General features: G+C 39.0%; 1 long non-coding RNA gene across 1 annotated transcript in view; it reads right to left on the bottom strand.

Annotated features, from left to right (window-relative positions):
* Positions 1-1,321: 1,321 nt before the first annotated feature.
* The window catches only part of LOC138950784 (uncharacterized), a 274,457-nt gene continuing 248,104 nt past the window's right edge, over positions 1,322-27,674 (bottom strand). Inside the window, exons 2-3 of the long non-coding RNA XR_011450792.1 lie at positions 3,826-4,234; positions 1,322-3,435 (exon numbers count right to left, since the gene is read on the bottom strand). This is a non-coding gene — a long non-coding RNA (uncharacterized lncRNA). The remainder of the gene's footprint in view (positions 3,436-3,825; positions 4,235-27,674) is intronic.

Raw genomic sequence — 27,674 nt, 5'->3', positions numbered from 1 at the left:
TAAGCTTAGCTTATTGTGTGGTTACAAATGTTTATATCGCATATATATGCAAGTTATCCAAAGAATGAAATTGTTTTGAGACCTATAGCACCGTTAGTTTGTCAGAACAGGAGGTGGTCCATATCAGGCAGTTGTCCATGTTAGGCTATTTTCCCTTACGACCAGGGTGTGCTTATTGCGTGTCTTATGAGAAACAGACCGCGTGCAGAAACACTCACACACTATGATGTGTTGTCGTATTATTTTTGCTTTGGTCAATCGTAGGACCCTATTCTGAGGTCTCAATATTTTCCCACGGTCTTCCCAACGCATGCGATGTCACTTTCCATTGAGCGTTTTTGCCACCATTTGGCAAGGAGTTATCAGCTGAGATAAAACGACTGTAAGTAGAACGCGAAAATCACACCTGGACTCGATCCGACCGACTGGTTCTTGTATACGCAAGAGCACTTGATAGTCTCTGCCGCGGATCATAAAATCGTATAATCTGCTGATTTTCGCATCCCGAATCTGCTCAGCTTCGTCCCAATAGGCCCACTTAAAACATCACACGCGGAATTTAAATTAGCTAAGATGGACAACTGGACACCACATGTGAGAACCACGCACCAAGACATTGTCAGCATTGAGAGAATGTTTTCACGGAATTGTTTCACGATTCTGTGACACTGTTATATTGCGGGGTTATGATATTTTCTTCGTTTCTGATTTGAATTCATGTAAATGAAATCAAGTTAAAATTAAACACTATTGTTTTTTTAGAAACCAATGCGGACCCTGAAAGAAATAACGTTTCACTCAGATAAATTTTATCCAGCCTGTCACGTTTTTCATTTATACATTTTGACAGAAAAAAGAAAATAACAAAAGAAAAATTAACACATCTGTGTGGGATTAAAATCAAACGTCGATTTGTGTTACTAAAGTTACTGACCACCATGTGCATGCGAACATTTGCTGCCCCCCCCCCCCCCCTCCACATCGTAATCGTATCGGCTCTGTCTCATTTTGCCCACCACCCCTCCACCTCTCCCCAGGACCCCCCCCCCCCCCCCCACCTTCCTTTTCAGTAAATAGCCCTTCAGTCGGAGCGGCAGTTGTCGCCACGCATCAGACTTTTTTTGAATAATTATGTGCGGTTTTTAGTATCTCCTTTACAAAGCTGATCTGATAATTAACTATCTTTTTTTTTGCAAGCAAACGACAAATTCGCCTCAAAAATGTTATTGACAGTGCATATAGAAAAGGTAGCAAAAAAACTTGCGGGGACAAAGTGGGCGAGGGAGAGCCTGGGTGGTCAAACGGGGGCCGTGCCATGCCATATAGTGGGGCTCCTATGTTGCAAAATCATTCAAATCATGCAACAAACACCAAATTAAGCAAATATGAAGAGTTTTATGTGCTTAACAAAACCTGATACAGAGCCATCGCGAAAAATAAAAAATGGGTAGTTTTTAAAAAAAATTTCAAAATGGCCGCCAGTGTAAACGGTTGGGTATGTTAGGCATATTTCACTTCATGTGATTAACAGCAAATTTGGCGTAAATGGACATTTGCTTTTGCTTAACAAAACCTGATACAGAGCCACCGTGAAAAAATTAAGAAATCAGTAGTTTTTTTAAAATTTTCAAAATGGCCGCCAATAAAAGGGTATTTAGGCATTTTTGATGCTACAAGACATTCTCTTGCAATAGAAACTAACACAAACACATTTTTAAACAAAACAATACATGTATTGTTGGTGCAGAGAATGATTGGACGGTGTGGGTGGCAGGGTTGAAGAATTTGTGGATTACCTAAACTGTGCAAAAATAAATATATTGCACCAATTTTCATACCAAACGAAAACATTCATTCCTGTGCTGTTATATTCAATGTATGCTATTGAGGGCACTCAACTTGGCTAACTGGAACACTTTTAAGATAAAAGGTGGCCTTTACATGGGTTATTTGACCGCCGCCCAAATAAGGGTACCCCCAAAATAAAACTGATAAAAATGTAATGTATCAACTCAAAAGTCGACTAAAATTCATAATCGCTGTATTTCGAAAACGTTGTTTGTTCTCATGTGTTTACACAACTAGCACATTCCGGCAAGTGTCTATACTCAAAAGAAACTTTGGCAGTACTTGAAACAACCATCTGTCATATATACATGCGAAGTCAAAAATATGTGGGATGTAAGTCAACAAACCTGTGGCAGTTTTTAAAATATTATTTCGTGAAGATTTGAAAGTGTACTCAAACGGTTGAACTACGCCTCGTGCGTAGACACACATTCCTGAAAGTTTCAACGCAACCCACTTGGTCATTGCTAAAATACATGGATTTTAGTTGACTTGGGTATCCCTCAAATTTGACACATAAACATCTCATCCGTGAGATCGACACATACATCAGTAGGTACAATGGCACAACACTAGAAATATGCAAGATGGCGAAATAAAACAACCTGTTCTGGATGGATAATCAAGTTGACTTTCTCTTCGTATACAACAGTGACCCAGTTGTGCCTCAGGAATTGTCGTCGGCTTTTTAAAAGGTACCCGAAGTTTTTGTCACATCTCTTTGTCACGTCAAGGGTATCCTTATTTTGACGGCGTAAATGATGATGTTAAAAAAAAAAGTGCCAGATAGCGAAGATGCGAGCCTTTAATGGCATAGACAGTTTGAATAAAATGACACAGGAATAAAAGTTTGGGTTGGGGTATGAAAATGGGTGCAATAATATTTTTGCACAGTTTAGATGCTGACAGTTTTCACAGGCATGCAAGCACATTTGCAGAGAGCTGTGCTCTGCAGTCCTTCTTAGCAGCATTTGCAGCGTTTTGTTGTACAGCTCTTCTTGCAGGCACACCTCATGAGTTCTCGGCACACGCTGGATACCTCTTGAAAGCTCGTCCAGAATGACTCCCACTTTCCAGCCTTGAACTGCCAGCCCACAGAGTTTGGAAGTCTAATAGGTAGATGGCTCTTCTCAATCTCATGTCCTGCAGCAGCACCTCACTTGTAAGGGGATTATGGTCAATTTGGCAGCTCTTTTTACTGAAGAGGTACCGTCTAGCACTGTTTACACCCAGTACGTTGCTGGTTTTGTCCTACAAATGTACACCAAAAAGCTCTTGTGCTGCCCTGTCAGTGGTACTCAGCTTACAAAGAGGAGCAGACAACCTGAAGAAAGTTTGAGTGACGTCTTCAAATGCTTGCCATACTTCCCAAGCCTTCTGATTCCCCAATACCATTGAAGAACGACATAGTGTCACAGCCTGTAAGGCTATGCAAAATGGGCAGACAGGGTGACTTCTCTTGGCCAATGGCTTTGGCAATGTGGCGATACACTTCACGAGCAGAAAAAAACGCAACACAGCTGGAATGAGAAGCAGACTGTCTGGCCTCCTCTACATCCATGGTGCAGGAAATCAGCCTGTGGTACCCTTCACACAAAAGATGAAAAGTGACATTTTTATTTGAATGTATTTGAATAATGTTTACTATCTCAGAGAGTCGGTCAAAGCCGGGTTAGCAAGTCTTCACACAACAGACCAAAATGAAAGAAAATTGTATTTCATGAATTCGGATAATTCTTACTGTTTCAGGTTAAAAAAACAAATAAACACAGTTTCCAGTGACCCAACTGATTCTGGAATCTTTCTGACCGCTACATTTATTCGCTTCAAACAGTCGCTAACAGAATGTTGACCATAGTGAGGGTTCGTACGTTAAACCCATCAAATTCACAGAGGTCGCTTACAAATGATGTGCAAACATGTTCCAATTAATACAAATAAAAAAATCTTACTGTTAAGATGTATTAGGTAACAAACCTTGATACAGTAGTACTAGTGAAATCGGCTCCCTTCTGTGGCACCGGAATAAATGCAGAACGCTTGTTCCCAGGAACCGGCATGTGGTGTAACTCTTGTATATATCCTGTAAAAATAAAATTCACACCAATGCACGGTCAACTTAAAATAAGCAAAAGGATGAGAAACAAGCAACAAACCAAAATTGTAAAACTCAAAGAGCGGTACCTCTTCATTTTTCAAAACCACTTATCTCATTTGATTAGCATACACTGTATGCTTTTGTCTGTTACCTACCGTCTTTGAAAGTTTGATCACAACACTGTAAAGACATGGGGAGTGGAGTGTTTTTATCTCCAGCTGGTCATCCTACTATCTGGCCTACCCTCACTCAGTTTTTGACTCTACCCCTCCCCACCTTATGGAAGTCCTTAACGTAGGCAGGACTAATCATTTATCATACCATGAACAATCTCTTTCTCCTCGCCTTTTATTCAAAGTTCGTTTAATCTGTTTAAAATCACCAGCGTGGCGATCATGATTTCCTTACTTGTAATCAACAGATAGATCTAGATCTATCAGCATCACAATCCAGCTTGATGAGCTATTGCAAGATTACTCTGCATTTCAGCGCTTCACCCGATGAATAACAGACCCCAGGGGAGAATTAAACAGTAAAATGATGTGACATTGGTGAATGGATGCGTATTCTTGAAAACTTACCTTCAGAAACGTTGTTTTCGCTCAAATCAAAACACGCAATGTTGCGGAGGCCGCCATCTTGAATTTTCATGCTGCGGATATATAAAATTCTAAAAACGATCAAATTAAATACCAGAACACAAAACTACCCATAAGAGTATTTATGTCATGCATGTGTTATCAGCAGACAACTTCTGGTGTATGGTAAACCATTGAATTTTACATTTGCTGAGTTGGGAATATTTACTGCTGAGCGCTTTTGGTACGAATTTCGTCTGCTGTAAATGCAGCCTTTTATTCCCTATCAAAGACACACAAAAAAACGATTTCTGAAGTGGCTCTGTATCTGAAATCCCTTAAATAATTATAAGGAACAATACCACAAAGTATGATGTTTGTTGCAAGATGTGAATGATTTATGAGTGCGTCTGCAACATACGAGCCCCACTAATATGTCACCTGCTGGTTAAACGAAAGGTTTAAAGGAACAGATATCGCACACAATATTTTGATCTTTTGATCAGTCAACCATCAATTTTGTACATCAACCCCAACAGTGTTGTTGTCCAAAAATAAAAGAATTGCATTCTGTCCTCAAACTGAACGGTAGTTCAAAGTTAAAGGGATATTGACCAAAGTGCTTTTGAGGAACAATAAAACACTCTCCCCAAAATAAACACGCAAAAAAACACCCCACACAAATAAATAAATAAAGAAAGAAGCAAAACAGATTTACAAGGAAATTAATTATGTTCATGGTATGCTAGCGCTGTTTTTATTTTATTGTATAATAAGCATGCTGATACCGGGATGCAGTATACGTTAAATGTAAATGATATAATGCTGACTATCTAAATGTGAATCAAAAAACAAGAAAGGTAGGTTTTTTAATTTTTTTTTAAATTTAAATGTGAACCAGAAAAGATGCATTTCTTTTAAATTGATGGCGCCGTCAAAAACAAAAACTAAATTCTTGGTTACAAAATCAAATGAATCTTAGTAGTCGATAGTTTAGTACTATTTGTCACTTTATTAGAGGTGGTTTGACTGAGTTGCCGACTTCTCCGCTTTAATTCCTTTTCAGTTTTATCTGTACACTCTTTGTTTTCATGCGATACGTGTAACACTTTTCCCGACCTCGCACATGATGGACAGCATTCATTGGAGCGATATGTTTTCACCGGGTTTTCGCAAAATTGTATTTCATGCCACGCTATTATCGATTACCTCAAATTAAAAAAGAAACAAAGAAAAACTCCGGACAAGCGCACAAGGTAGAACCAGCGGTCAGTGCATGGGACTGCAAAAGTGCACGTGTGCGTATGCGTGTGAATACATTTTTTTTTTAAACTAGTTAGTGTCAATATCGATCGAATGTCATTTCGATCACGTTTCAGTTTAGCGGACAAGCGTAATCGGATTCAACATACGCATACACACTCACATAGTCGGAAGAGTCGTCGAACAGGGAAAAAAATGACAAAGTAAAATATTGTAAATTGAAAAATGTTTGTGTAATTTTGCGATGAGACAGAGACAATCTGGGAAGGAAGTTTATACCCAAGTAATACTATCGAACGGGTTAGTCCGTAAGCTGCGGACAAATATTCTTACTCAAAGAGAAAAATGAAACAGGATTTTTTCAGTAAATGTAAGCTTACAGGGCTGCCGATGGGGAAAGACTGAACCACCTAAACAAATAGCAGTTCACATCGGTTGATGATTCTTCAGTCCCACAGAACTTCGGTCCATTAGGAAGTAGCCCTGTTGATTTGCTAGATTAACATCACATCGCTACCCGAACCGATTTTTATTGAAAATAAACACTTTTTTAAGCTCAGATATAATTTATCTGTAAGTTACATCACGTCTACAGTCGTTGACACAATCTAAAAACTCTATCAAATTACTCCGCCAAAGTTCCGACAAACTTACTACACATATATGCGTCGTCTGCATGTGTTGCGCGCGCAGTCCGGGGCGTGGCTTATTAAAAAAAACAACCAAAAAAAACGTATTAGTCTTTTTTTTTTTAAGAGTTAAATTCAGATAGCACTTCATTTGGACAGCCTTGAGAAAACGGCCGTACAATACGTGTATATCTTCTTTTATCGAGAAGGAGATTAACAGCGGTGGGGTTTCAGTCATGCTTTCTAACGCCAGCTTCAATTTCAGATAATGTTAGGAGATTTCAAAATGCAAGGGGGTGGGGGTATAGAGTGGGGGGGGGGGGGGGGTATTTTCTCTGAATCGTTTATAAGGAAGGAATGTGTTTTTTAGACCCCAATCGTCAATGTTGAAGGTCCGGTATTAAAACTTGCCCAGTGTCTGACAAAATTAGACTCAGTTTAAAATTACCCTTGACAATTTGTGCGTGAGACAGACTGATTGCCGAACGGAAAATGGAATCACTCATGTGGCGCAGTGAAGTGTAGCCAAGTACCTGCTATGTCCTTCAGCAGAAGTGGCGGAGTGCCTGTCATCTGTTTCTCATTTAGTGGCCTCACAGTGGCCGAAGATTGGATTTGATGTGACTTTTAGTACACACTTGTGAGCGTGATCTGGTAATTTCCCTTCGCTTGCGTCTGACTTTCCCGTCTTAAGCTAACATACGAGAACAAACATAATATGCAAAATTGCAAGGATCGACCTCCTTGCATGAAAAGTCAACAACACTTTGTTATTTTCTCATTGTATAGAAACCTAAAATGTGACAGCAGCCCACAGGGTTATCTGTGTTCGTACACGCCGAAGTCTGTTCACTCGAAATCGTTCTGACAATTATGTTTTATGTTCAAAGATATGTTTAAATTCAAATTCCAACGACAAAAAAAAGAGAGATAGAGAGAGAGAGAGAGAGAGAGAGAGAGAGAGAGAGAGAGAGAGAGAGAGAGAGACAGACAGACAGACAGAGAGAGAGAGAGAGACAGACAGACAGACAGACAGAGAGACAGACAGAGAGACAGACAGACAGACAGACAGACAGACAGACAGACAGACAGACAGACACAGACAGACACAGACAGAGAGAGACAGAATCAAATGTAAAGCGAACTGTTTAAACCTGTTGCGATAATTAATGTACAGTTCTGTAAAAAATAAACTGTACTCTTAGTGCCCGACCCGACTCCCCAAACCTACGTCGCGGTTATCTGACGCTCTCTCTACGTCGTGCCTCTGCGTGCCTCCATTACAGAGAAATGGAAGGTGAAAATCTTTGTGTCAGTTTGACTCTTGATTTTAAACAAGTCGCGTAAGGCGAAAATACAACATTTAGTCAAGCTGTCGAACTCACAGAATGAAACTGAACGCTATGCAATTTTTCAGCAAGACCGTATACTCGTAGCATCGTCAGTCCACCGCTCATGGCAAAGGCACTGAAATTGACAAGAAGAGCGGGGTAGTAGTTGCGCTGAGAAGGATAGCACGCTTTTCTGTACCTCTCTTCGTTTTAACTTTCTGAGCGTGTTTTTAATCCAAACATATCATATCTATATGTTTTTGGAATCAGGAACCGACAAGGAATAAGATGAAAGTGTTTTTAAATTTTTGATTTCGAAAATTTAATTTTGATCATAATTTTTGTAATTTTAATTTTCAGAGCTTGTTTTTAATCCAAATATAACATATTTATATGTTTTTTTAATCAGAAAATGATGAAGAATCAGATGAACGTAAATTTGAATCGTTTTATAAAAAAAAATAGGCCTATTTTTTTTTACAATTTTCAGATTTTTAATGACCAAAGTCATTAATTAATTTTTAAGCCACAAAGCTGAAATGCAATACCGAAGTCCGGGCTGTAAAAGTTGTTTCAATTTGTTTCCATTTAAAACGTCCGCTACTGGCACCTCAGTCGGACCATACATAACACTCTGAGAAGTAACCAAAGTGTTTTCTTTTAAAGTAATTTGTAACTCTCCGCTCCGCACGCCAACCAAAACAATTCCTGGGAGACGCCTACATCGTTCGGAAAAAAAACCCACAAAAAACTGTTCCGAGCCAGGACTGAACTAGAAAGGGTTTCCATGACCACGGACGTAGCTGTGTGCCGAGGCTGATCACGTGGTCAGGTTGACCAATGGCAACGCGACCCTTTTACGGCCTCTCTATTGTCCAATGTGTGTACTCTATGACCCCTTGAAAACTTCAGCGATTGGTGTGAAGTGTACTCTTTAGAGAGGATGAGTTCAGCGGTTAATTGCTTTTAACATACTTACCTGAACAGGTTATAGGCCATTATCTCGAGATGCCTTGCTTTCGGCAACAGTTCTTTGAATCCCTCCCTCCCTCTCTCCATCTTCTCTCTACCAGTCTGTTTCTCTCTTTGTTTCTCTCTCTTTTTCACACTTTTCAACCCTTAACTATTCATATTCATTTGCATAATGTAGAGCAGTCCCTAATTGGGCGACAGTTGGCTGTTAAAAGGAAAACACATAAAACAAACCAAAAAAGAACACTTTTGTAAGCTTACTACATTACTTTTGAAAAAAACCATCATTGGGTTCATTTCGCGTCATTTTGCTTTCGTCAACAGGAAAGTTTTTGTAATGCCTCTCTCCACCTCCCCATATGCTCCCCTCCCCCATTTCTGTCTCTGTTTTTTACATTTAGTCAAGTTTTGACTAAATGTTTTAACGTAGAGGGGGAATCGAGACGAGGGTCGTGGTGTATGTGCGTGCGTGCGTGTGTGCGTGTGTGTGTGTGTCTGTGTGTGTGTGTAGAGCGATTCAGACTAAACTACTGGACCGATCTTTATGAAATTTGACATGAGAGTTCCTGGGTAGGAAATCCCCAGACCTTTTTTTTCCATTTTTTTGATAAATGTCTTTTATGACGTCATATCCGGCTTTTCGTGAAAGTTGAGGCGGCACTGTCACGCTCTCATTTTTCAACCAAATTGGTTGAAATTTTGGTCAAGTAATCTTTGACAAAGCCCGGACTTCGGTATTGCATTTCAGCTTGGTGGCTTAAAAATTAATTGATGACTTTGGTCATTAAAAATCTGAAAATTGTAAAAAAAAATAAAAATTTATAAAACGATCCACATTTACGTTCATCTTATTCTCCATCACTTTCTGATTCCAAAAACATATAAATATGTTATATTTGGATTAAAAAAAAGCTCTGAAAATTAAATATATAAAAATTATTATCAAAATTAAGTTGTCCAAATCAATGTAAAAACACTTTCACCTTATTCCTTGTCGGTTCCTGATTCCAAAAACATATAGATATGATATGTTTGGATTAAAAACACGCTCAGAAAGTTAAAACAAAGAGAGGTACAGAAAAGCGTGCTATCCTTCTTAGCGCAACTACTACCCCGCTCTTCTTGTCAATTTCAGTGCCTTTGCCATGAGCGGTGGACTGACGATGCTACGAGTATACGGTCTTGCTGAAAAATGGCATTGCGTTCAGTTTCATTCTGTGAGTTCGACAGCTACTTGACTAAATGTTGTATTTTCGCCTTACGCGACTTGTTTACATTTAGTCAAGTTTTGACTAAATGTTTTAACGTAGAGGGGGTAATCGAGACGAGGGTCGTGGTGTGTGTGTGTGTGTGTTTGTGTGGGTGTGTGTCTGTTTGTATAATAGTCCAGGCATCTTAGCCACTTTAGTGAAGGGAACGTTGAAGTGACAATGACTAGGTTTAAAATGTCCCTTATCAGAAAGTTCAACCTCAGTCCTTTGATGTTTATTAAACACATTTTCATATAAAGTTGGCGCTTCATACGGAAAAATGGCTTTGAAATTGACCCAAATCCTTCTTTGGGCTCTGTAAATGTCGTTTGGGGGTATGGTTGTAAAATGGTATCTACTGGTCACCCCAATGTATAAACTGAAAACTCTTTCTGCACCAGAACACGCAGAAAGGATTGTATCTGCCTGATGTCTGATGCTTTTCAAAATCCCCAACCACTAACACCTTCAAAACGGACTTTAACTGACACTGTTGTTTTTCCCTATATAATCCTTACTATTTTTCCGAGACGTCGTCGTGTTGTGTATTTAGCTTGCCACAACCTCATACATGGTCCTAAAAGTTAAAGTTGAAGAAAATACTAAAGATAAATGAAAAAGCTGACGCAGTGTCATTCGCACCGTGAATCCCCCCATGGGAACATACTAAAGTCTGGTTCCAAATAGGCTCAATTTCCTTCTATTTCTTTGTATTTCTGCCTCGTAGGGGTAGGGGTGTTCAAACCAAAGGCACCTTTAAACCAAAATTCAAATCACACATCTTACAATACTAAGACACTCAGCAGTAAAAGGGTGTCTGCTGGTAAAAAATTCCAAACAATCCTACTTCACTACTAAAAGTGCTTTTAAAAAGAGCCGTTATTTTTCCCTCTATATTCAGTATTGTGTTTTCTGCGAACATGTAGTCTATTTAGATGGTTGTCGTGTGCACTTGAGTTGCTAAAGCGTTTTCAGTTGGGCATATGTCGAAAAGCAAAGAATTAGCCCTTTGAAAACCATCAGAACTGTCACACAAAAATAACATTTACCTATCTCACCAACTGACCAAACATAGGGCTTTTCCTTATGTATTATGTATTGTCGTGTTTTTTGTAGCATACTTGTGAAAACAGCCACCACTGTTGTAAATGATACTTTAAAGAGCATTATTTCATTTTTACAGTTGAAGGACAACCTGGACTGCCGTATATTACAGCTGTTTTACAATCAGCCAAAATTTTCTTAACAAACGTATGTTAAGAACAACTCCCACAGTGAAATTGAAGGAAAACAAAGTGAAAATCCGCCTGCCATAGAGGAGCTAAAGAATCAACAATAAACGACTGCATGGATAGCTTGATGCACGAATGCATTGCGGACATGTTTGTCTCCAACCAAGAGAAAGTTCCAAAAAATCCCTTTTGTGCTTCTTATTATACAGTGACGTCAAAGACAGCCTTTTCTGCTGTTCATACATTCAGGGGTTATGGTTACACTAAACGACGTAGTTGTAGCCATACTGCCATCCAGATTTATTTTTTCCTTGCGAGCAGTCACAGGGTGTTTGTGCTGTCTGCCAACCGTTAGATGACCCCGCCCAAGTCTGTTAAGGGACCGTTTGACCGTTATAGAACGCGTCTTTTTGATTTTTTGGCACAGTTGGAAACGGTTGATTTTTATCCCTACCATTGTTTCCAAACATTATATAGGAATGTTTTGTGAACAACGGATAATAGCCGCTACTCGCATGTGTAGCAAAAGTGAGCGTACATACTCACCCTGGTCGTCCAGCCGTTGTCCGTTGCCCGTCTTTATCTGTCTGTACTGAACATTACCTTTGGATATTTCTCCAACGCTATGAAGTGAAGAAACACCAAATGTTGCAAAATGTTGTATGACCCCAAGAGCTCAAAAAAGATACTTGAGAACCTTGACCTTACCATAAGGTCAAGGTCACAGGGAGAATTAATGTGGTCTAAAAACTGCAAAATTTCACATTGTGCCAGTTTTCTGGAAAACAAATTAAAAACAGCGGGCTTAGTTTTGTATGGTATACAAGAAAAAGAAAGCCTTATCTTCTGATACCATTTTGGTTGACCTCGCTTCAATGTCAAGGTCAGAGGAGCCCTTCAAAGTTGAATTGTAGACATATTTTGATGTGAGCTTGCCCCTTTAACTTTACTATGGACGATATCTCTTACAAACTTAAACACTGAGTGGGGCGTTTGTTAGAATTTCATAGTGAGCCACATCTGGTCACATATCGTTAGGGTCAAGGTCACATTGACCCCTATGAAAAATGTGACCAAGCCGGGTAAAGAAATCCATGTGTCTTGGTAAAAAATCTTAACAAAGCAAAGCCCATGCGACTCTCATGCTTGACCTTTGTCTTAAAGTGACCTTGACCTTCAGGTGACCTTGAAGGTGAAGGTCTAACAACTGAAGCTGGCAAGGACATTGTACACTATTAGAACTGTTTTACAGATTTTTCCTACCAAATTACACATGACCTTTGGCCAAGGTCAAGATCATCAAAGGTCACACATCACAAGGCTATCAATTCAAGACATAGGAAGCATAAACATACTTATTGGCACTTTCTACAAAGAGACATTGTCACTTTTAGTGATTCAATTGCCCGTTTCAGTCACATTTCATAAGGGGCAAAGTGACCTTGACCTTGATGATATGTGACTAAATGTGGCTCAATATCAGTATATAACATGTGCCCCACACAATTATGAAGTTTGAAAGATTTTTTTCATAGTTCAGGGTCAAGGTCACTTCAAAACATGTATACAATTCAACTTTGAAGGACTCCTGTGACCTTGACATTGAAGCGAGGTCAACCAAAATGGTATCAGAAGATAAGGCTTTCTTTTTCTTGTATACCATACAAAACTAAGCCCGCTGTTTTTAATTTGTTTTCCAGAAAACTGGCACAATGTGAAATTTTGCAGTTTTTAGACCACATTCATTCTCCCTGTGACCTTGACCTTAAGGTAAGGTCAAGGTTCTCAAGTATCTTTTTTGAGCTCTTGGGGTCATACAACATTTTGCAACATTTGGTGTTTCTTCACTTCATAGCGTTGGAGAAATATCCAAAGGTAATGTTCAGTACAGACAGATAAAGACGGGCAACGGACAACGGCTGGACGACCAGGGTGAGTATGTACGCTCACTTTTGCTACACATGCGAGTAGCGGCTATTATCCGTTGTTCACAAAACATTCCTATATAATGTTTGGAAACAATGGTAGGGATAAAAATCAACCGTTTCCAACTGTGCCAAAAAATCAAAAAGACGCGTTCTATAACGGTCAAACGGTCCCTTAACAGACTTGGGCGGGGTCATCTAACGGTTGGCAGACAGCACAAACACCCTGTGACTGCTCGCAAGGAAAAAATAAATCTGGATGGCAGTATGGCTACAACTACGTCGTTTAGTGTAACCATAACCCCTGAATGTATGAACAGCAGAAAAGGCTGTCTTTGACGTCACTGTATAATAAGAAGCACAAAAGGGATTTTTTGGAACTTTCTCTTGGTTGGAGACAAACATGTCCGCAATGCATTCGTGCATCAAGCTATCCATGCAGTCGTTTATTGTTGATTCTTTAGCTCCTCTATGGCAGGCGGATTTTCACTTTGTTTTCCTTCAATTTCACTGTGGGAGTTGTTCTTAACATACGTTTGTTAAGAAAATTTTGGCTGATTGTAAAACAGCTGTAATATACGGCAGTCCAGGTTGTCCTTCAACTGTAAAAATGAAATAATGCTCTTTAAAGTATCATTTACAACAGTGGTGGCTGTTTTCACAAGTATGCTACAAAAAACACGACAATACATAATACATAAGGAAAAGCCCTATGTTTGGTCAGTTGGTGAGATAGGTAAATGTTATTTTTGTGTGACAGTTCTGATGGTTTTCAAAGGGCTAATTCTTTGCTTTTCGACATATGCCCAACTGAAAACGCTTTAGCAACTCAAGTGCACACGACAACCATCTAAATAGACTACATGTTCGCAGAAAACACAATACTGAATATAGAGGGAAAAATAACGGCTCTTTTTAAAAGCACTTTTAGTAGTGAAGTACTTTAAGAATTGTTTGGAATTTTTTACCAGCAGACACCCTTTTACTGCTGAGTGTCTTAGTATTGTAAGATGTGTGATTTGAATTTTGGTTTAAAGGTGCCTTTGGTTTGAACACCCCTACCCCTACGAGGCAGAAATACAAAGAAATAGAAGGAAATTGAGCCTATTTGGAACCAGACTTTAGTATGTTCCCATGGGGGGATTCACGGTGCGAATGACACTGCGTCAGCTTTTTCATTTATCTTTAGTATTTTCTTCAACTTTAACTTTTAGGACCATGTATGAGGTTGTGGCAAGCTAAATACACAACACGACGACGTCTCGGAAAAATAGTAAGGATTATATAGGGAAAAACAACAGTGTCAGTTAAAGTCCGTTTTGAAGGTGTTAGTGGTTGGGGATTTTGAAAAGCATCAGACATCAGGCAGATACAATCCTTTCTGCGTGTTCTGGTGCAGAAAGAGTTTTCAGTTTATACATTGGGGTGACCAGTAGATACCATTTTACAACCATACCCCCAAACGACATTTACAGAGCCCAAAGAAGGATTTGGGTCAATTTCAAAGCCATTTTTCCGTATGAAGCGCCAACTTTATATGAAAATGTGTTTAATAAACATCAAAGGACTGAGGTTGAACTTTCTGATAAGGGACATTTTAAACCTAGTCATTGTCACTTCAACGTTGTTCTCTAATATGCCTGGACTATATGTGTGTGTGTGTGTGTGGAGCGATTCAGACCAAACTACTGGACCGATCTTTATGAAATTTGACATGAGAGTTCCTGGGTAGGAAATCCCTGGACGTTTTGTTCATTTTTTTGATAAATGTCTTTGATGACGTCATATCCGGCTTTTCCTGAAAGTTGAGGCGGCACTGTCACGCCCTCAGTTTTGGTTGAAATTTTGGTCAAGTAATGTTCGACAAAGCCCGGACTTCGGTATTGCATTTCAGCTTGGTGGCTAAAAAATTAATTAATGACTTTGGTCATTAAAAATCTGAAAATTGTAAACAAAATATTTTTTTTATAAAACGATCCAAATTTACGTTCATCTTATTCTCCATCATGTTCTGATTCCAAAAACATATAAATATGTTATATTCGGATTAAATACAAGCTCTGAAAATTAAATATATAAAATTTATTATCAAAATTATATTTTCGAAATCAATTTAAAACACTTTCATCTTATTCCTTGTCGGTTCCTCATTCCAAAAACATATAGATATGATATGTTTGGATTAAAAACACGCTCAGAAAGTTAAAACGAAGAGAGGTACAGAAAAGCGTGCTATACTTCTCAGCGCAACTACTACCCCGCTCTTCTTGTCAATTTCACTGCCTTTGCCGTGAGCGGTGGACTGACGATGCTACGAGTATACGGTCTTGCTGCGTTGCATTGCGTTCAGTTTCATTCTGTGAGTTCGACAGCTACTTGACTAAATATTGTATTTTCGCCTTACGCGACTTGTTTTTCTTCTCGTGTCCCTTTGCTTGTTTGTAAGTTAGTTTGTTGATTTTCTGTTTGTTTTAATTACTGTTGATGAATTGTACGCTCTTAATATATGTTTTACGCGCAAAGTAAACATTTATTGCCGGCGTAAAATTGAAAATATTGATTACGCCTTCCTAGGCAAACCTGAGGTGGTGATCCAAATCATTGATACGTATTGGAAGGACTTCATTTACAAATAAAGAAATAAATAAGCCGTTTTAGTGATTTTTCCCCGGCGACATCCACCTTTCGAAGCCCAAGAGACATTCGCAGTGATGTAATTTGGAAACATCTGAAATAACTAACTGTAAAATGCTCCGTTACCGTTGCCGATTATTTCTTTTCATACAAACAGGATTTCACCTTCTGGCGATAATCTCTTTTGCGTTTGATTCTTGATTCTTTAAATTAATTTTTTCAGTGCTATTTAGTTGTAATCCATTACCCAAGCAGATGAAACCCGTGTGAATAACTGAACACTTAGACACTGATGTTCAGATGGTACGTGTGTGGTTACATAATTACAATAACCAAAATTGCAACCCGAACTGTCCAGTGAAGTGCTTTTCCAAGTTGCATGTGAGTGTGTGATTGTGTCTGTTCGGAGCGCTTCTAAGAAATTGTAAAAGTTTATGCGTAAGCATTTGCGATTTTCCGGTCTTGTACTTTTTCGTCAGTTTTCAGCAAACTCAGTTATATCATGTCACATTAGTGTGTGTTTCTCTTTTCTTTTATTTTTTCGTGTGTGTGTGTGTGTGTGTGTGTGTGTGTGTGTGTGTGTGTGTGTGTGTAGTTAGTTGTGTTTTTTTTCAAAGATTTGTTTTTAGCCAAGTTGATAGAGCGCTTGGGCGACTTACTTAAAAAACAAAAACAAAACTTCCCTTTTTTTTCCAACTAAGATCCTTTATACTCGTTTTAGGAATGGGTATGCTAAGTACATTTTTCTTGGCGAATTGTTGTGTTAGCTAAGCAACATTACGTGAATCGTTAAAACATGTGGGTTTTGTTTTTTAAAGTATTCCCCGCTTAACGAATTAAGATTTCTATGCAAAACAACGTGTGTTAACCCCATGTACAAAAACAGTACATGTAGTACATGCTTGAAAGTGCAGAGTGCTGTTGCGTCCAAAGAATTGAGTATTTCAGTAATTATGTCGACTGGTGATAAACACACATACAAACACGCGCACGCATTAACAAATCATAGAGAAACAAGCAAACAATTCGCAGAACAAACGTATATTAATGTGTGTGCATGCGTGAACGCGTGCATTCGTTTGCTTGACTAACTGACAATGTCAATCACGCTTTTAGAAGAGAACCGCTGATTTCAACGTGGTATGGCTTTTACGCGGTCTTATGAGCCTTCTGTAAGACGGGCAGCGTTCGGCCTGTAACAAAACAGACCATCCAATAAACACCAGCGAAGATTTCATTGACGCGGCGGTCAAGTGTTTTGAGTGGAGTGGGCGGAGCTTTGGGTTTATCACATGACCATTTGGGCCAATGGATGAATGTATTTAGTATGTGCGCTACTTTACTGGCGGACCACGAAGCTCGAAGAAGGTGTCAACTTGATTTCTTCATGCAATAAATCGTTGGCAGAAAAAAATGTTGCCCTTGGTGGAACGGGAGCCGCTCAGAAGAGGCGTGATAGAACTTGTGCGCGGTTCATGCATACACAACAATCATTTTTCTTTCAAGGTTTTATTTAACACTATGTGTTCGTAAAAACCGTTGCTCAACAACAAAAATAAATTAATTAATATTTTTCATCCTATACATGCCGCTACAGAAGCACACAGGGAGAGGTAGACGCGGCGAGTCGTGTCGTCTGTGAGGTAACGATCGTGTCAAATCATAGTATCTGTTAACGACGCGCCGAACCAAGGTCAGGGGGTGGAGACAGGGGTAAAGAAGAAAAAATATGTGTATTCAGATTCATTCTTCTTTCAGTTGATCAGCTTACTTGACTTCTATTTCCCGAAAGTTTTTTTTGTTTTGTGCGCAAAATTATCGATTGTTGTCGTTGTGGTATAGTTGGTTGTCGATATTTTTTCTTCTCAACATCACTGGCTTGATTTGTTTAATGATATATGTAGCAGGCAGCACACGTCTGTTTCAGAAATCGTTTGAACGTCTGAATTCTGTTATGATACAACAATATAGATGATATACAACTTTTACATGAGAGAAGAAAGTCAAACATTATCTACCTAGAACATGTTGTCTTGTTAAGTTAGCATGCGTATTTTGTGTTCTATGCTATTCCTACTCATGCAGATGTCGAGTGCATTTGAGGTAGAAAAATAACAACAACCGGCAGTTTTGTCGCGACATTTCTCGCAATAATGTTTTGGTAAAGTTTACTTCCTCGTCCGGATTTTCATATGTAATTTTCCATGATGTTCGACCTGCAGCCGACTGCGAATTACTCTTAAATGTTTTGAAAGTTGCAACGCAAGTAAGCGTTTCTATCTTTCCATGAACTTTTGTTGTTGTAGTATATCATTATGACATATCTGGGCCCCGGCCGAGATTCGAACCCGCGACCCTAGGATCACAAGTCCACAACCTGAGCTACCCGGGCTCCCTTGAAGCCAATCGGTGTGTTTGAATCTTTAGTCCGATCGTGCAATCAAACCTGTCCAATGAAAGCTTGTCCACCACTTTGTCTATAACGACCACACGAAATATATATATATATATATATTTTTTAACATATTGTAAAGTTTTGACTAAATGTTTTAACTTAGATGGGGAATCGTGACTAGGGTTGTGGTGTAGGGCCTACGTAGTACGTGTCTGTGGGTCTGTGGGTCTGTGGGTCTGTGTGTATGTATGTGTAGAGCCATTCAGAGAAAACTACTGGACTACTGGAGGATACGTTTCTTTGATGACGTAATATCTGGCATTTTGTACAAGTTTTGGTGGCACTGTCACACCCTCATATTTGGATTCATTTGATTAAAATTCTGTAAAAGTAACTTTCGACAAAATCCGGACAACAGGATTGCATTTCAGGATTAAAGCTTGCAAATTATTTTTTGAGTTTGGCCATTAAAAGTCAGAAAATTGTATTTAAAAATAAAATGTGATGAATCGATCCAAAAAGATGTAATCTTATTCTTGATCATTTTCTGATTCCATAAACAAATCTATGTGTATCGATTGAACACTGGATTTCCCTTCTTTGAGCTATGTGACGTCAGAGGCCGACAAAACGTCTGTTTAGGCGGCCAGCCGAGACTACAAAATAGTGCATGTTTGTGTGCGTTCAATCATAAAAACTACAAGAAATTCTACCCAGATACATACATTTTATTTGTATTTTTTTTACCAAAATATGACAATTTACACATATCTCGACAGTCGTTCACCTCGACCGCTAGCGCGGTCTCGGAGGAACACTGACTGTTTCGATCTGTGTAAAATGTCCTATTTTGGTCAAAAATACATACAACGTTTAATGTCCTGTTTGGATTAAAACAAGCTCGAAAAAAATTTAATATACAATAGAAAAAGCACAATTTCATAAGAAGCGCTTTACACTACTGCGCTATACTGGCTTTCTGTGGCGTGAACGCGATAGCGGTCGCCGTCAGGTATGAAATCGACACAGGTATTGAGTTTTGTCTTCGTATTGTCTTTCATAATGTGAGTTCGAAGGGTTGACTGAATGTATTAATTTCGTCTACGCGACATGTTTTAAGATATTGCTTACTTGTCAACTGCGATCACATGTCTAAACGGACTGCGGCTGCCAGTTTCGGCCCAAACTAACGTTCACAACCTGTCTTTCACAACCTTTAAAATCATGTTTGTTTTAAAAAAATTTTTTAATTACATTGTACTATCTCTACATCACCAATACATAACATTCATACACTACCATCTCGCTATACCGACTGCTAAACGTATCAGACGGACGGGACGGCTCTCAGTTAGCCGAATGCAATCACGTTGTCTTCTGCGCTTGAGTGCACCCCATACACACCTCTTGACATACTCTTGACATACTCTTGAAAGCGATAAGACACCACCCGAGTAGCCAACGGCGGCTTTCTTTAATTGCGATAACAACTCGGGTAGACAGTTTCAAACTGTCGTTAAAGACAGGTCCAACTACACTTACTTTTAAGATGTTACATTATGGAGGTCAAAATGGCCAATTTTCTGTAGTTTTTTTTGGAACAATCTATCCTGTTATTGTATTAAAAAAAGAAGCTTTAATTTTTCGGCACTATATTTGATTATGATGGACTCAGTGGAACTCATTCTGATAAGCATCGCTCCACGGCTATTGCCAGTTGTCTCTCTGACCGGACGCTACAGTCCTACGCGAATCTATATAAAAAAAAGAATACAGAGTTATCTCCCATATGTTTTTCGCGAGCACTGATCTAAATTTGAGATCAGTGTTCGCGAGACGAAAATGATTGCAGATTGGCCGACTTCGACAGTGATCTCCGTTCTGTTCTTCACAGTTATGATAAGACATCGTTCTAAGGTCAAAACAAGTCGAAATTTTGGGACTGCTGCCGGAAGGAGACCGTAATATATGGTTTCATCTCTGTCAACTGGTTACAGAAAAAATCGTCTGCTCCAGTGAGCGCCGAAACCAAACGGTTGATTATCACGTGACACTTTTGTCATATTTAGAATTGTTTGCACAGTAAATACAGCCGCGAAAAATAGCTCGCTTGAAACTGTCTTACATTTCAATTCCTTCGTAATTTTAAAATGACAAAACACCATGAAAAATCATTATCGACGATCGCGAATCTGCTTATATCAATAATACATTACAAAAAACTCTAAATATGCACACACACACACACAAATCGGTTTCCTTGCCAGACAAGGAATCTCAAGGCATCCTGTCAGGGAGAGAATGACCTGAACTCCTTTTGACCTGAGTTCAAGATGAGTGGAACTGTCCTAACATTCTCAGAGAATTATTTTCAAAGTTTATGTTTGTTTTAAACATTAATATGTGAAAACAGAATTAAGGTAGGTGATCAGCGATGCTGTCAAAACTACTCACATTACGTCATATATGGCTGGTTTTTAGTGTTGATATTTTTGTTTCGAGCGACAGATTGACTGATTTGTTTCATATCGCTTAACCGGTATTTATTGTGGGTTTTTTTAAACATTTTTTATTAGGTGTTTTTTGTGTTTGTTGTTGTTGTTGTTGTTGTAAGCACGCTGCTGGATTACACACACACACACATACACACACGGCTGAGTCTGCAGGTGACCCGTCTGCAGTTTTACTAGATATTGCTCGTCGTCGGCGTGTGCTCTTTCAGTAGATATTTTTGTCTTTCTTTGCATCCACATTGTGACACAGTGAAGCCGTCCACGCTGGGTGGTGGGGGTGGTTTGGACTCGATAGATAAAATATTACGATTTTTAGCATAAAGAAAACAAATCCGAATTTTTGAGCGATGGGACAATAAAATAATGAAAAGAATTAAATAAATCTAATTGATCCCTTGACTTTGGGGTAGCGCAACTCTGTTGCTACTAGCTTTCTTCTGGGAGAATGCGACCCGAATTTCCCAGCGACGGGAAAATACATTAATGACAAAAACATCTTATAGATCCCTTGACTTCGGGGTATCGCGACTTTGTTGCTGCTAGCTTTTCTCTGCGAGGAAGCGCCCGAATTTCCCAGCGATGGGACAATAAAGTAATGAGAGAAAAAAAATCTAATATATCCCTTGACTTTGGGGTAGTGCGACTCGGTTGCTGATAGCTTTTCACTGGGAGGAAGCGACCCGAATTTCCCAGCGAATAGACAATAAAGTAATGAAAAACAACAATCTAATATATCCCTTGACTTTGAGGTAGCGTGTCTCTGTTGCTGCTAGCTTTCCACAGGGAGGAAACGCCCCGAATTTCCCAGTGATTGGACAATGAAGTAAAGAAGAAACAAGTCGCGTAAGGCGAATATACAATATTTAGTCAAGTAGCTGTCGAACTCACAGAATGAAACTGAACGCAATGCCATTTTTCAGCAAGACCGTATACTCGTAGCATCGTCAGTCCACCGCTCATGGCAAAGGCAGTGAAATTGACAAGAAGAGCGGGGTAGTAGTTGCGCTAAGAAGGATAGCACGCTTTTCTGTACCTCTCTTTGTTTTAACTTTCTGAGCGTGTTTTTAATCCAAACATATCATATCTATATGTTTTTGGAATCAGGAACCGACAAGGAATAAGATGAAAGTGTTTTTAAATTGATTTGGACAATTTAATTTTGATAATAATTTTTATATATTTAATTTTCAGAGCTTGTTTTTAATCCGAATATAACATATTTATATGTTTTTGGAATCAGAAAATGATGGAGAATAAGATAAACGTAAATTTGGATCGTTTTATAAATTTTTTTTTTTTTTTTTTACAATTTTCCGATTTTTAATGACCAAAGTCATTAATTAATTTTTAAGCCACCAAGCTGAAATGCAATACCGAACCCCGGGCTTCGTCGAAGATTACTTGACCAAAATTTGAACCAATTTGGTTGAAAAATGAGGGCGTGACAGTGCCGCCTCAACTTTCACGAAAAGCCGGATATGACGTCATCAAAGACATTTATCAAAAAAATGAAAAAAAACGTTCGGGGATTTCATACCCAGGAACTCTCATGTCAAATTTCATAAAGATCGGTCCAGTAGTTTAGTCTGAATCGCTCTACACACACACACACACACACACACACACGCACGCACGCACATACACCACGACCCTCGTTTCGATTCCCCCTCGATGTTAAAATATTTAGTCAAAACTTGACTAAATATAAAAACATCTGATAGATCCCCTGATTTGGAGGAAGCGCGACTTTGTTCCTGCTAGCCTTCCATTGGGGGGAATTGACCCGAATATCCCAGCGATGGGACAAAAAAGTAATGAAATAAGAATCAAAACATTTAATAGATCCCTTGACTTAATTTGGAGATGACAAGAAAATATCGGGCGTATTTACGTGATTTGTAAATCGCGGGGCGATTGTTTTACATTTTTACGAATCACGGGTTAACACGCTCGCATATTACGTCTTCTATGCTATTCCTTCTGATTCTTTCTTTATTTGGTGTTTAACGTCGTTTTCAACCACGAAGGTTATATCGCGACGGGATTCCTTCTGATGCAGGTGTCGATCGCATTTACGATCAAAAACAGGAGTTTTTGCGTCAATTACTAAGGGCATTATGCCAAAAAGCGCTGTATGTCAGCAAGGACTTGTTAGTTTGCTTTGAAACTTTCCGAATATGTTGCCTACATACTACATGTAAGCTACTACGGGTAGTACATAGACAAATTGAACGAAATGACATAGGAATTAATGCCTTAATTTGGGTGCGTAATTTGTCGCAATAATTTGTTGCCGAAGGATTTTAATAGATATGCGCGGAGCGGAATGTATATGGCCTTTCTGATTCCTTATTGAAAACATTTAATAGATCCCTTGACTTTGGAGATGACAAGAAAATATCCGGCGCATTTACGTGATTTGTAAATCGCGGGGCGATTGTTTTACATTTTTACAAATCACGGATTCACACGCTCGCATATTTTGTGTTCTATGCTATTCCTTCTGATGCAGGTGTCGATCGTATGTGCGGTCAAAAACGGGAGTTTTTTGCGTTAATTACGAGGGGCATTATGCGAAAAAGCGCTGTATGTCAGCAAGGACTTGTTAGTTTGCTTTGAAACTTTCCGACTATTTTGACTACATACTACATGTACTACGGGTAGTAGCATAGACAAATTGAACAAAATGACATGGGAATTAATGCCTTAATTCGGGTGCGTAATTTGTCGCAATACTTTGTTGGTGAAGTTTGTTTAATTCAACTGGTAAAAGTAGCACAAATGGTAAACATTATTTAGTGTGTGTTATTCATGTGTTATTTTTGTAAAAGAGTAATTCATTCAGTGTTCACAACAGGTGTTTTAAAAATGTGTTTAAAAGTGGAATGTTTACAGTATATACAACAACTTATTCGGAACGATAACCTCGATAAGATCAAACGAATTATGTATTGTTTGCTTGTCATGTGGGTAATCCTTACACGTAACAAACAACAAACAAACCACAAGGTAGTCCACATCGTATGGCCCAGAGAGGTAATAAAAGCTCGGAAAAAATCAGACACTCAGCGAGCTACTTCTGTTCTCCGACAGGGCCTATTTCTCCCACATGAAAGTTAGCTGCAACAGAGTCGCGCTACCCCAAAGTCAAGGAATATATTAGATTTTTCTCTCTCATTACTTTATTGTCCCATCCCAAGGTAGTCCACATCTTATGGCCCAAAGAGGTAATAAAATCTCGGGAAAAAAATCAGACAGTCAGCGAGCTACTTCTGTTCCCTGACATATGGCCCATCATGGCCTATTGCCTATTTTCGCGGATAGGTGTGATATTGTGAGAGACGGACTGAATGACACTTGACTTAAAGTGTGAAGCGACTAGAACACCAAAAGCGTTTCTGCTTCAAGACAGGCCTTCGCACTTAGGCTGTGTCTGTGACGAGCTGGAAACATAAGTTAAATCAAAGCGTGAAATGTGTTCGATGTATTTTTGATTTCTTCAACATTAATTTTGTTTAAATTGCAGTTTGGGTATAACCGTGGTCACTCTTATATACTGATAATGGTAATAGTAATCATAAACAAGTCGCGTAAGGCGAAAATACAATATTTAGTCAAGTAGCTGTCGAACTCACAGAATGAAACTAAACGCAATGCCATTTTTCAGCAAGACCGTATACTCGTAGCATCGTCAGTCCACCGCTCATGGCAAAGGCAGTGAAATTGACAAGAAGAGCGGGGTAGTAGTTGCGCTAAGAAAGATAGCACGCTTTTCTGTACCTCTCTTTGTTTTAACTTTCTGAGCGTGTTTTTAATCCAAACATATCATATCTATATGTTTTTGGAATCAGGAACCGACAAGGAATAAGATGAAAGTATTTTTAATTTGATTTGGACAATTTAATTTTGATAATAATTTTTATATATTTATTTTTCAGAGCTTGTTTTTAATCCGAATATAACATATTTATATGTTTTTGGAATCAGCAAATGATGGAGAATAAGATGAACGTTAATTTGGATCGTTTTATACATTTTTATTTTTTTTTACAATTTTCCGATTTTTAATGACCAAAGTCATTAATTAATTTTTAAGCCACCAAGCTGAAATGCAATACCGAAGTCCGGGCTTCGTCGAAGATTACTTGACCAAAATGTCAACCAATTTGGTTGAAAAATGAGGGCGTGACAGTGCCGCCTCAACTTTCACAAAAAGCCGGATATGACGTCATCAAAGACATTTATCAAAAAAATGAAAAAAAGTTCGGGGATTTCATACCCAGGAACTCTCATGTCAAATTTCATAAAGATCGGTCCAGTAGTTTAGTCTGAATCGCTCTACACACACACACACACATGCACACACGCACATACACCACGACCCTCGTTTCGATTCCCCCTCGATGTTAAAATATTTAGTCAAAACTTGACTAAATATAAAAAGATAAAACAATAATAAAGTTTTGTTATGTATTGCAAATCCTGACATGGTTCTGGGCGTTTCACAAAATTAATGTGTTAACAAAATTACAAAGCAATGTACATAATGAACATTTTAAAACAAAACCATTTTCTCCCTATAAAAATCAACTAGTACTGTGGCATCAGCATTAACAGGGAAAACAAATCTGAAAATTATTAAAAGCACAATCACCTACAAGATGCACATTATAATACATTATTTATCCAGAATCTATCATAATATTGATTGTTTGTTATTATGTGTTTGCGGCTGCCAGTTTCGGTCAAACTAACGTTCACAACCTGTCTTTCACAACCTTTAAACTCATGTTTGTTTTGAATTTATTTTTTTTAATGACATTGTACTATCTCTACATCACCAATAAATAAAATTCATACACTACCATCTCGTTATACCGACTGCTAAACGTACCAGGCGGGCGGGACGGCTCTGAGTTAGCCGAATGCAATCACGCTGTCTTCTGCGCTTGAGCGCACCCCATACACACCTCTTGACATACTCTTGAAAGCGATAAGACACCACCCGAGTAGCCAACGGCGGCTTTCTTTAATTGCGATAACAACTCGTTTCAAACTGTCGTTAAAGACAGGTCCAACTACACTTACTTGTAAGATGTTACATTATGGAGGTCAAAATGGCCAATTTTCTGTAGTTTTCGGGGGAGAAATCTATCCTGTTACTGTATTAAAAAAGAAGCTTAAATTTGTCAGCACATTATTTTATTTTAGTACCAGTTCAGTGCCTCATATGGCTTTTTGACCAATCAGGACGGATTCTAGGTGACCCTCTAAATGTTATAACGTTCAAGCAGGGACCCTTTTTGTTTATCAAGCAAAACATTGACAAGACAAAGTACAAATTTAAATCAACAATACCAACGTGATTTATTCTAAAGAATGACACTTCAAATGCTGCGAGATAATACTCTCTTTATCTAAAAAAAAAAAAGTACAGAAAAGCTAGTTTTGTCGGTGGGTGCTTCACGGAATAGCAAAGCACCGCCCATCCTCTGAGTGTGCAATGCCGACCCGCTCACTTGGAATCTAAATGATCAAAGTTCGAAAAAATCTAGTGAAATTGCGTCACTCGCTTTACGTCAAATGTATCTTTACAGCATTTCCCATCGTCTGGAGTCGGTTCTAAATCTCTCTCTCTCTCTCTCTCTCTCTCTCTCTCTCCTCTCTCTCTCCCCCTCTCTCTCTCTCCCTCTCTCCCTCTCTCTCCCCCTCTCTCTTTTTCTCTCTCTCCCCTCTCTCTCACTATTCTCTTTCTTTCTCTCTTTCTATCATCATCATCATCATCATCATCATCATCATCATCATCATCATCATCATTTTTCTTTTCTTTTCTTGCTCCTCTTACAGTATCACGGTAAATGTTCCCAAATAGATCCTAGTTACCTCAGAGGACGTTAATCCCCAAAGTCAGCCAGTCAGTCAGTCATTAAAGGCAAAAGCGAGGTAACGCACAACTGGGTCCGACCAGTAAAGCCGTCGCTGCCTGTGTGACAACCACCATAAAAATCTACCACAGCGGGAAACTTTCAAGTTAAGTATTTTCAACCATCATGTGCCCGCATTCAACTTTACAATCAAAGGATGTCTGTTGAGATAATCGAATGGATCAAAACTTTGAAACCTGCGCGCATATTCTAAGCCGACTAACACATAATTGTTAAGGACATCATAAAATGGTTCTCGGTGAAAACTTGACCGAGGGCCATTTTACGACGTCCTTGACTCGAGTGTGTGACGTATACTCTTATGCTCTGCTTCTTGGGCAAGGTAAAGAACACCGAAAATATTTCAATGCCGTTCTCGAGCTACGCTGACTTTTACAAAGGGTACAGCTGACACGGCTTACGTAATCTGGTTTCCTGGTCATTTGTGTGAAAAATCTGTCCGACAAAGAAGAAGAAGAAGAAGTGCGCGCAGAGAGAGAGAGAGGGAGAGAGAGAGAGAGACAGACAGAGAGAGAGACAGAGAGACAGACAGACAGACAGACAGACAGACAGACAGACAGACAGACAGACAGACAGACAGACAGACAGACTTTCCGCACTCGTTAAAATGTCAGTCGATACTGGAATGAATGTTGAAACATTGTAAACCTAAAAAAAAAATAAAATAAAAAATTAAAATTAAACATTCACACGAGTTACTATCTGTGACAAGAACGCATAAGAAGTATAGCAACTAAATATTAATCCGCTTACCCATTGCTCCTCTTCGCACCTCGGCCTGTGAGTCGTCCTTTTCCTGAGTACTTGCACACAAGTTTTGCGTATGCATACTTCAGTTCGTCTGGAAAGGGCTGTTTTGAATTCTTGTTCGCAAGTTGAACAGCACGACTGTATTTGACCACGTACACCAAATCGTTCTTTCTGGAAAAGTCTGCCAGCCGTTCAGTAAGATCATTCCAACTTCTGAATGTTTTCCCCAACTGTCATTTGTGCCATTTCTCAGCGATTGATCAACGGTGTGGTTATTATGGATGTAGTAAGTGTCGAATTGTGAGAATGCA

The sequence above is a fragment of the Littorina saxatilis genome, linkage group LG16 (assembly GCF_037325665.1).
Source record: "Littorina saxatilis isolate snail1 linkage group LG16, US_GU_Lsax_2.0, whole genome shotgun sequence".
NCBI classification, from domain to species: Eukaryota; Metazoa; Mollusca; class Gastropoda; order Littorinimorpha; family Littorinidae; genus Littorina; species Littorina saxatilis.
This window is presented reverse-complemented; position numbering and strand designations above follow the sequence as displayed.